The 7,738-nt window shown below is 31.0% G+C and overlaps 1 long non-coding RNA gene across 1 annotated transcript; it reads left to right on the plus strand.

The window, feature by feature from the left end:
• The first annotated feature begins 511 nt into the window (after positions 1–511).
• Positions 512–7,738, plus strand: LOC136082486 (uncharacterized). Its single transcript, XR_010639721.1, has 2 exons — positions 512–756; positions 7,544–7,738. It is a non-coding gene; the product is annotated as an uncharacterized LOC136082486 (long non-coding RNA).

Consider the following 7,738-nt stretch of genomic DNA (forward strand, 5'->3'; position numbering starts at 1 on the left):
TTATGTTACTAATGTTATTACATTTGGCTTACCTTTATGTTGGTGTCTATTGTTAAAAATTATAAGTGGTTTTATTATTGAAACTCATTGCTTTTAATCATTCACTAAAAGCCACTCAAGAAAAATCATTTTGCCGTATATACATTTTGTTTATACCTTAATTTGAATTTTTAGAACCATGAAGTACCAACATGATTTGCTTTCTAAAAGCTAACATGAAATAACAATATTTAATAACTACTACTCTCTTATCATGACATCTTATCTCTATCAGATATATTGATTTTCGATTCATATTTGATGTTTTTCTTTGTATTTACTTATCCATTACATTTTTTCATTTCAGATTTATCATATGATGGATTTATGCAATATAGAAGAACAAATGTATGTAAATTTCTATGAATTTTTTCTAGGCTTTTCTAAATGTGTTTCTTATTCACATTTTATTTTACAAGCAAGGTCTGCAAGCAAATTTGAGCTGAAAATTTTTTTTAGCTTTCAAGGAGAATTGGTGTTATTCTTTGGTTAATTTAATTTGTTTAAATATAGTAGTTCTAACAAATAAATGTTTGTTTGTTCTTGGTTTTTTACTTATCTGTTTTCAGATTCTTATAAACTAGGCAACTCAGCTAAGCGAGTTTTGTTTTATTTTTTATTGCTATTGGAAAGAGCTGAAAGTTATTTTTTAGAGTGATTGAAAAGAACTGAAGTTTTTTTTATTTACTTCACACGGTGTAACTGATACTGGTTTGAGTAAGTTTACTATTTTGTTTTATTTTATATTTGATATATATTATATTAGATATATATTTTGTGCATTTAACATGGAAAACTGACTGTAATTTGTTGACACGAATGTTTATAAACTTAAATTCCTATATTTCAGTATATTTATATATATATATATATATATATATATATATATATATATATATATATATATATATATATATATACACTTTAGAGTAAAATATACTGACTGACATTGCATAAATTTTTTATACAAGATTGTGCATTTATTATTTTTGTTCATTAAGGTAAAAATAATTTTGTGCATTGTAGATTCTTTGTTAAATTAAAAATAATTGATGTAAATAAATATTGTTTAATATTTTTGATAAACGACTTATGTATATAAACATATAAAAAGATATGGATTTCAATAAATCTTAAGTTTAAATAAAGTCTTTGATTAGAAAAGATCACAATTTGTAAGATTCTTTTACGTTCATTTATTCAATTGTAACAACAGTTAGATTACTGGTAATATGTTTAATGATAACAGTGAAATTGAAATAGACAGTATAAGGCTCAACGAAGTTTTTAATGTAAAATGCTAATATGCAACTTGAAAATAGTTGTCAAATAAATAGATCTAGGCAGGATGAAACTAATCGTTGTTGAAATGTAAGAAATGCAACTCGGCGTGCAGAAAACTTACTTGACAGAATTCAGTGTCAAGCAGTGTTAATGTCTGTTAATTTGATTTTACTTTAGACAATTCAGAACAAAGCAAAGTATGAGTTTAACTATTTATAGTAACAATTAACACTTTTAAATCCAAATAACTTTATTTTTTCTTTTTAATTTCTATCATAAATATGTTCTTTTTTCTTTTTTTTTTAGTTTGTCTTCCCTTTGTCATCTTTTGATTAGTTAGCTAACTGTTGAAACATGGTTTTAATTTTGTAAATTTAGTATGATGTGAAATTTACTCTATTAATCATTAGTCAATAGTTAAAGAGAAGCTGGAGCTTAATTAAGAAATGCTGGAAATAAGCTTTCAATCAAGGTAAAAATAATTTTGTTTACTGGTAACATAATAAAACCAGTTACTACTATTTATTCTGTGCTTTTTTACATTTGTTAACATGCTGCTTTGGAAGCACTTACTTTCTCTCTCTCTCTCTCTCTCTCTCTCTCTCTCTCTCTCTCTCTCTCTCTCTCTCTCTCAGATGAGAGGGAGATTTAATAAAACTTATGTAATTACTGAGCTCTTACGTATTTCTTAAAACCAAAAATGATAATGACCATTTATAAGAAATATTTTACGAGTTTCTTGCTATTTTATGATATAGTTGCTCAAATTGTTTAACTATAATTGTCCCTTGATTGTTCAAATATTGAAATAAATAAAATCTTTTTAGTCCAAGTATTTAAGTTAATAAAATATCTTATTAAGTTGTGGTGTTATTTGCCAGCGTTACTATATGTTGTAAACCATAATATAATAGTAAAATCATAATAATAATATTATTGTAAACCATAATAAAAAAGTCTTTCGTGTATATTTTGGCTTTTATCAAATATAAGATAAAGACTATACAAGAACTACAAACATCTATCGTATATAAATAGCGTAACTAATAACCGTATGTATAATAGATTATATATAAATAGCGTTACTAATAACTATAATATTCAGAAGCCGGGAAGTGACGTCATTAATATTATATTGCATTAATACTTAAATTATAACAGGGTATGTTAGTAAGATTCTCGGGAGTAGTAACAATCTGCATAGGCTGACTAGGTACTGCTGTTGTAGGTGCCTGATTACAAGGGATACTATCTATAATTGAATTCTCAACTAATTGGCTTGAAGTTACTTCGTTGGTTTCGTTTAGTTCTTCTTGGTTTCTGTTTATTGAATTGCTGGTATTGTTGATTGTTCAATCTGTTCAATGTTCAAATCACCGGATTGTTGTTGGACTGATTCTGTTGGGGGATTTAGGTCTTCTAGTGGGGCGAGGTCTTTTGTTGAAACAGTATCAATTTTTCCATTTTGAAATTTTATTCGAGCGTAGTGGGGCGATATTGTTTCTAGCAGTTGAACTCTGTCAACGAGTGGATCTCCTTTCATTCGTACTTGACGTCTGTAAAGGATTGTGGAATCCTGTTCTAATAAGAAGTTAGGTAAAACAGTGCCTATTATTGATGAGCGTTGAAAGTTCATCATCCTCTGATGGGGTGTTTCGTTAGTGACGGCACACAAAAGTCCTCTTATGGAGGACAAAGCCATTTGCAATACTATTTCCCATTTCTCTTTTCCTAGACTTAAGGTTTTCAGAGCTAGACTAACAGCTTTTAGTATTGTTCCGTATATTCGTTCACACTGACCATTGCCTTAGGGATGGTAAGGAGTGGTTCTAGTTTTAATTACTCCGTTTTTTTCTAGAAAAACTTTAATTTTTAAGCTTTCGAACTGAGTTCCACGATCTGTATGAATAGATGATGGTGCACCAAATAATGAAAAGAGGCTAAGAAGGTGTCGTATAACAGTTTCAGCTGATATGTCTTGACAGGGGAAAGCAAATGGATAGCGTGAGTACTCGTCAACCACCACGATAATGTATTTGTTTGTTGTAGTGGATTGTAAAGGTCCAACAAAGTCCATCGATAAGCGTTCCCAAGGCCTTGTTGCCTGAATGAGACGACCTGTGGGGAGTTTATAAAAACGTGGTTTGAGTTCATTGCAAGTTGTACATTGGTTTGTTAATTGTTTGATTTCTGCGGTGGAGTATGGCAGATTTCTGGTTTTGCAGTAATGTATCATTCTTGTAACTCCGGGATGTCATAGCTGGGAATGGATACTATAAAACGCTTTAGTGTTATTTACAATCGAGCAACATCTTGAAAGGGCATCTGCTACAATGTTTTGGTTCCCCGGCCTGTATGAGATTGTATAAATAATATCAGCTAATTCTAAACGCCATCGAGTTAATTTTTTATTTTTTATTTTTGTTGCATTCTGTTTATTGAAAATAAGGGAAATGGATCTTTGGTCGGTTATTATATTAGTATAGTGTACTGAGTTAATCAAATGCCTCCATCTTCTACAGCACTCCACTATGGCAGCCACTTCTTTTTCAACTATCGCATGCTTCCTTTCGGTATTAGTTAATGTTCTTGAAAAGAAGGCAACTGGCCTGCCAAGTTGTAATAGTGTTCCTCCGAGTGCTGAGTCGGAGGCATCAGTTTCTATTGTTAATGAAACTTTTAAATTAGGGGAGGCTAGACAAGCTTCTACAAGTTTATTTTTGAGTATTTTTATTGCTTCTTTGGCATGTGGGTTTAAACCCTTTGTTGGAAAATTGTCTCTTGCTTGGGTAAGTGGGAGAGTTAATGCTGTGCAATTGTGTATCCACTTAGCGTAATAAGAAAATAAACCTATCATTCGGTTTAGCTCTTTTAACGATCTTGGCTCAGGCATATTTATCAGTGCTTCGTATCTTTTTGGGTCTGGCTTTATAGTTCCATTTTCAATAATGTGGCCTAAGAATTCGATATGAGTTTTTTTAAAGTTACTCTTTTCTTCGTTTATCTCAATGTTGGCGATTTTAGCTGCGTGTAGAAAGCGACTAAGATTTTTATCGTGCTCTTGGGCATCTTTTCCACCAATAATTATATCGTCGAGATAAGCGTATGTGTTTTCAAGTTTATTATCCTGAATGAATTCATTCATTACTTTTTGGAAGATTGGTACTGCGTTTGTACATCCAAAGGGTAAGCGCTTGAACTCAAATAATTTGCCATTGGCTTCAAATGCGGTTAGTTTGTAATCTTCAGGTCTTATTCTCACTTGATGATACGCCGATTTGAGATCAATTGTGCTAAAAATTTTATGGACTGCTATTTTAAGTATTAAGTCATCGATTCGTGGTGTAGGATATGAATCGAGCGGAGTGTGTATATTAATTGTATTCGAATAATCGATCACGAGGCGATTTTATTTCCTGTTGATACTACAAAACATTGAGCTCGCCAAGGGCTGCGGCTTACTTGAATTATGTCTTTTTTTAGTAAGCGGTTTATTTCATCTGTTATGACGGAGATATTTTTGGGAATACGTCGTGAGGTTGTAGCTACCGGTTTTATTTTGTTAATATCGATTCCAGGAATTAAGGCGTATGTTGAACATTTCATACTTTTTGTTGCTAAACAGAATTTTAGAGGCTCTTTGTTTCCTTTAAAATTAATGGTAATTGAGGAATGACATGTTAACACGTCCATTCCTATAATTACTGGTGCTACCAAGTCGTCTACAACGAGAAATTGTACTTTTAGTTTTTCTCTAGCCAATAATAATGAACCATGGAAGATACCTTTAACTTTTAATGTCGAGTTGTCTGCCAGTGATACCTTTGAGGTAGATTGAGTATCGTATGAAAATTTCCATTGTCGAAGAAGTTTTGATGTAATAAATGTTTTGTCGGACCCAGTATCTAACAGTGCATATGTTAGATTTTCGTTTATGGTGACGTTAATTAGTCTATCAGGTGAGTCAATTGCTGCTCCGACCGTAGATATTATTGTGTTATCATCCTTTTGTTATCTGCAATTTCGTTATATTCTTTAACAACTGCTGCTTTGGTATAAGTTTTGTTTTCTTTCTTAGAAAGACAGACAGTTGCCCAGTGGCCCTTTCTATGACAATGTGTACATGTAGAATTTCGTGCAGGGCATTTGATTTTTGAGTGTGGATCGTTACCACACCAAAAACAGGGAGATTTGGTAATATTACGACTTGCTGCAAAAGTTGGTAGTGTGGTAGTAGCTGTTATGGTTGTTGTCAAATTAAGGGCATCTTCGGTGGCCAATTCCATCGTAAGAGCTGTTTTATAAAGTGACTCTAGATTGTCATCTGTAGCTTCAAGCAGTCGTTGACGAATAGAAGGTGAGCGGATACCAGCTATAAAGGCATCACATATTAGAAGGTTACTATGTTGATCTGCTGTCAGAGGTTCTGTTGGACATTTTCTGGAAAATTGTTTTAAGTTACTCATAAAGCTTTCAATCGATTCCCCTTCTTTTTGCTTAAAAGAGCGAAGTTTATGGCGCATCATGATCGCTGTCGATCGTTTTTGATACTTGTTATCAAGAATTTTGATTGCATCGTCGTATGATGTAACATCCCGAATTATCGTAAAAGCCTTCACTCCGCATAGAACGAATAAGACTTGAAGTTTACAATCCTCTGGGATTGTGGCTTTATCTAGGTAAATTGATAGCATTTTTTTCCAGTATATATGGTCTTCTTCGTTTGGTTCGTCGCACAGTACTTTTTTGAATATTTTTGCATCCATACTGATTTATATTTATATATATTAAAATTTACCTTATATTTGATAAAATTGTTGTAAACCATAATATAATAGTAAAACCATAATAATAATATTATTGTAAACCATAATAAAAAAGTCTTTCGTGTATATTTTGGCTTTTATCAAATATAAGAAAAAGGCTATACAAGAACTACAAACATCTATTGTATATAAATAGCGTAACTAATAACCGTATGTATAATAGATTATAAATAAATAGCGTTACTAATAACTATAATATTCAGAAGCCGGGAAGTGACGTCATTAATATTATATTGCATTATTACTTAAATTATAACACTATAGTAACAATGTATACATTGTGTTGTCTAGCCTTTTTATAATCTTTTTTAATTATTCTGTAGACAGAATATATTCGAAATGACAGAATATATTCTGTCATTTCGAAAAGGATAATAAGACATAAGTCGAAAAGGATAATAAGACATAAGTCCAAAACTTTTAGCAGTTAGTTTATAAGTTTGAATTAAAAATCTCTGTATGATTTATGTTTTCTTTATAAAAAATAAAAAATACATAAGTTATACGCGTTCTTTATTTATCTACTTCTTTGTTTAATTTCTTTAGCAACCTAGACATTATTTTAATAAAAATCATATTTTTGTTGATTTTGAAAAGTTTTAGTAAATGGACTTGCAGTGGTGTACACTGGGTTTTTAGATGTTTGAGTTTTGACACTTACAGGCATTGTGTTAACTCCAAACTTTTGTATATTTATGCTTATATCAAAAAATAATGTTTTGCATAGAATTGGGGTGATTGGAGCTTGGGAACAAAAAAACCCTAATTTTTGGGCCCACCCAGTCCTTAATGTGGGAGCAACAAGTTTATAAAGTATTTTCATTACTATTTTTGTCTAAATTTATATTCATCAACAAATTTCAAATTTCATGCAATAATCTCTTATTTTTTAAAAACTAAGACCATATAAAGTTTTAACCCCCCTCAATTTGAGGGGGCTCTAAACATTGCAGGGTCATAAAAACTGAACACTAAGAGACTATTGCATGAAACTTGAAATTTGTTGATGAATATGAATTTAGATAAAATATAATATGAATTTAGATAAAAATAGTGAAGAAAATATTTTATAAATTCGTTGCTCCCATGTTAAGGACTGGGATGGCCCAAAAATTAGGGTTTTCTTGTTCCCAAGCTCCAATCACCCCAATTCTTTGCAAAACATTATTTTTTGATATAAGCATAAGCATAAAAAAGTTTGAAGTTTGCACAATGCCTGTAAGTGTCAAAACTCAAACATCTAAAACTCCAGTGTACACCACTGACTTGTGCCCTTTTTCAAATGACAGGTTCATATATTTTCTGTTATTATTATCCTAATTCTACTAACAATAAAATGCAAATAGTACTTTTGTAATTAAAAATTGTAATTTTTTTTTCATGTCCTTTTTTAGGTATTTGCAGGCTTTACTTGACTGTCCTTTTCTGGTACTTGTGTTGTGTAGATTTTAAAAAGAACTCAACTGATGTTAATGCGGTCTTTATGTCGTTAACTATAAGCAATGGCGTTGCTGATAGGGATAGTCAAAGTTAAAACATTTATAGATAAATTTGTATTTAATTTTTTAGATAATATATCAAGTTATTAA

Source organism: Hydra vulgaris, chromosome 07 (genome assembly GCF_038396675.1).
Source record: "Hydra vulgaris chromosome 07, alternate assembly HydraT2T_AEP".
NCBI lineage: Eukaryota > Metazoa > Cnidaria > Hydrozoa > Anthoathecata > Hydridae > Hydra > Hydra vulgaris.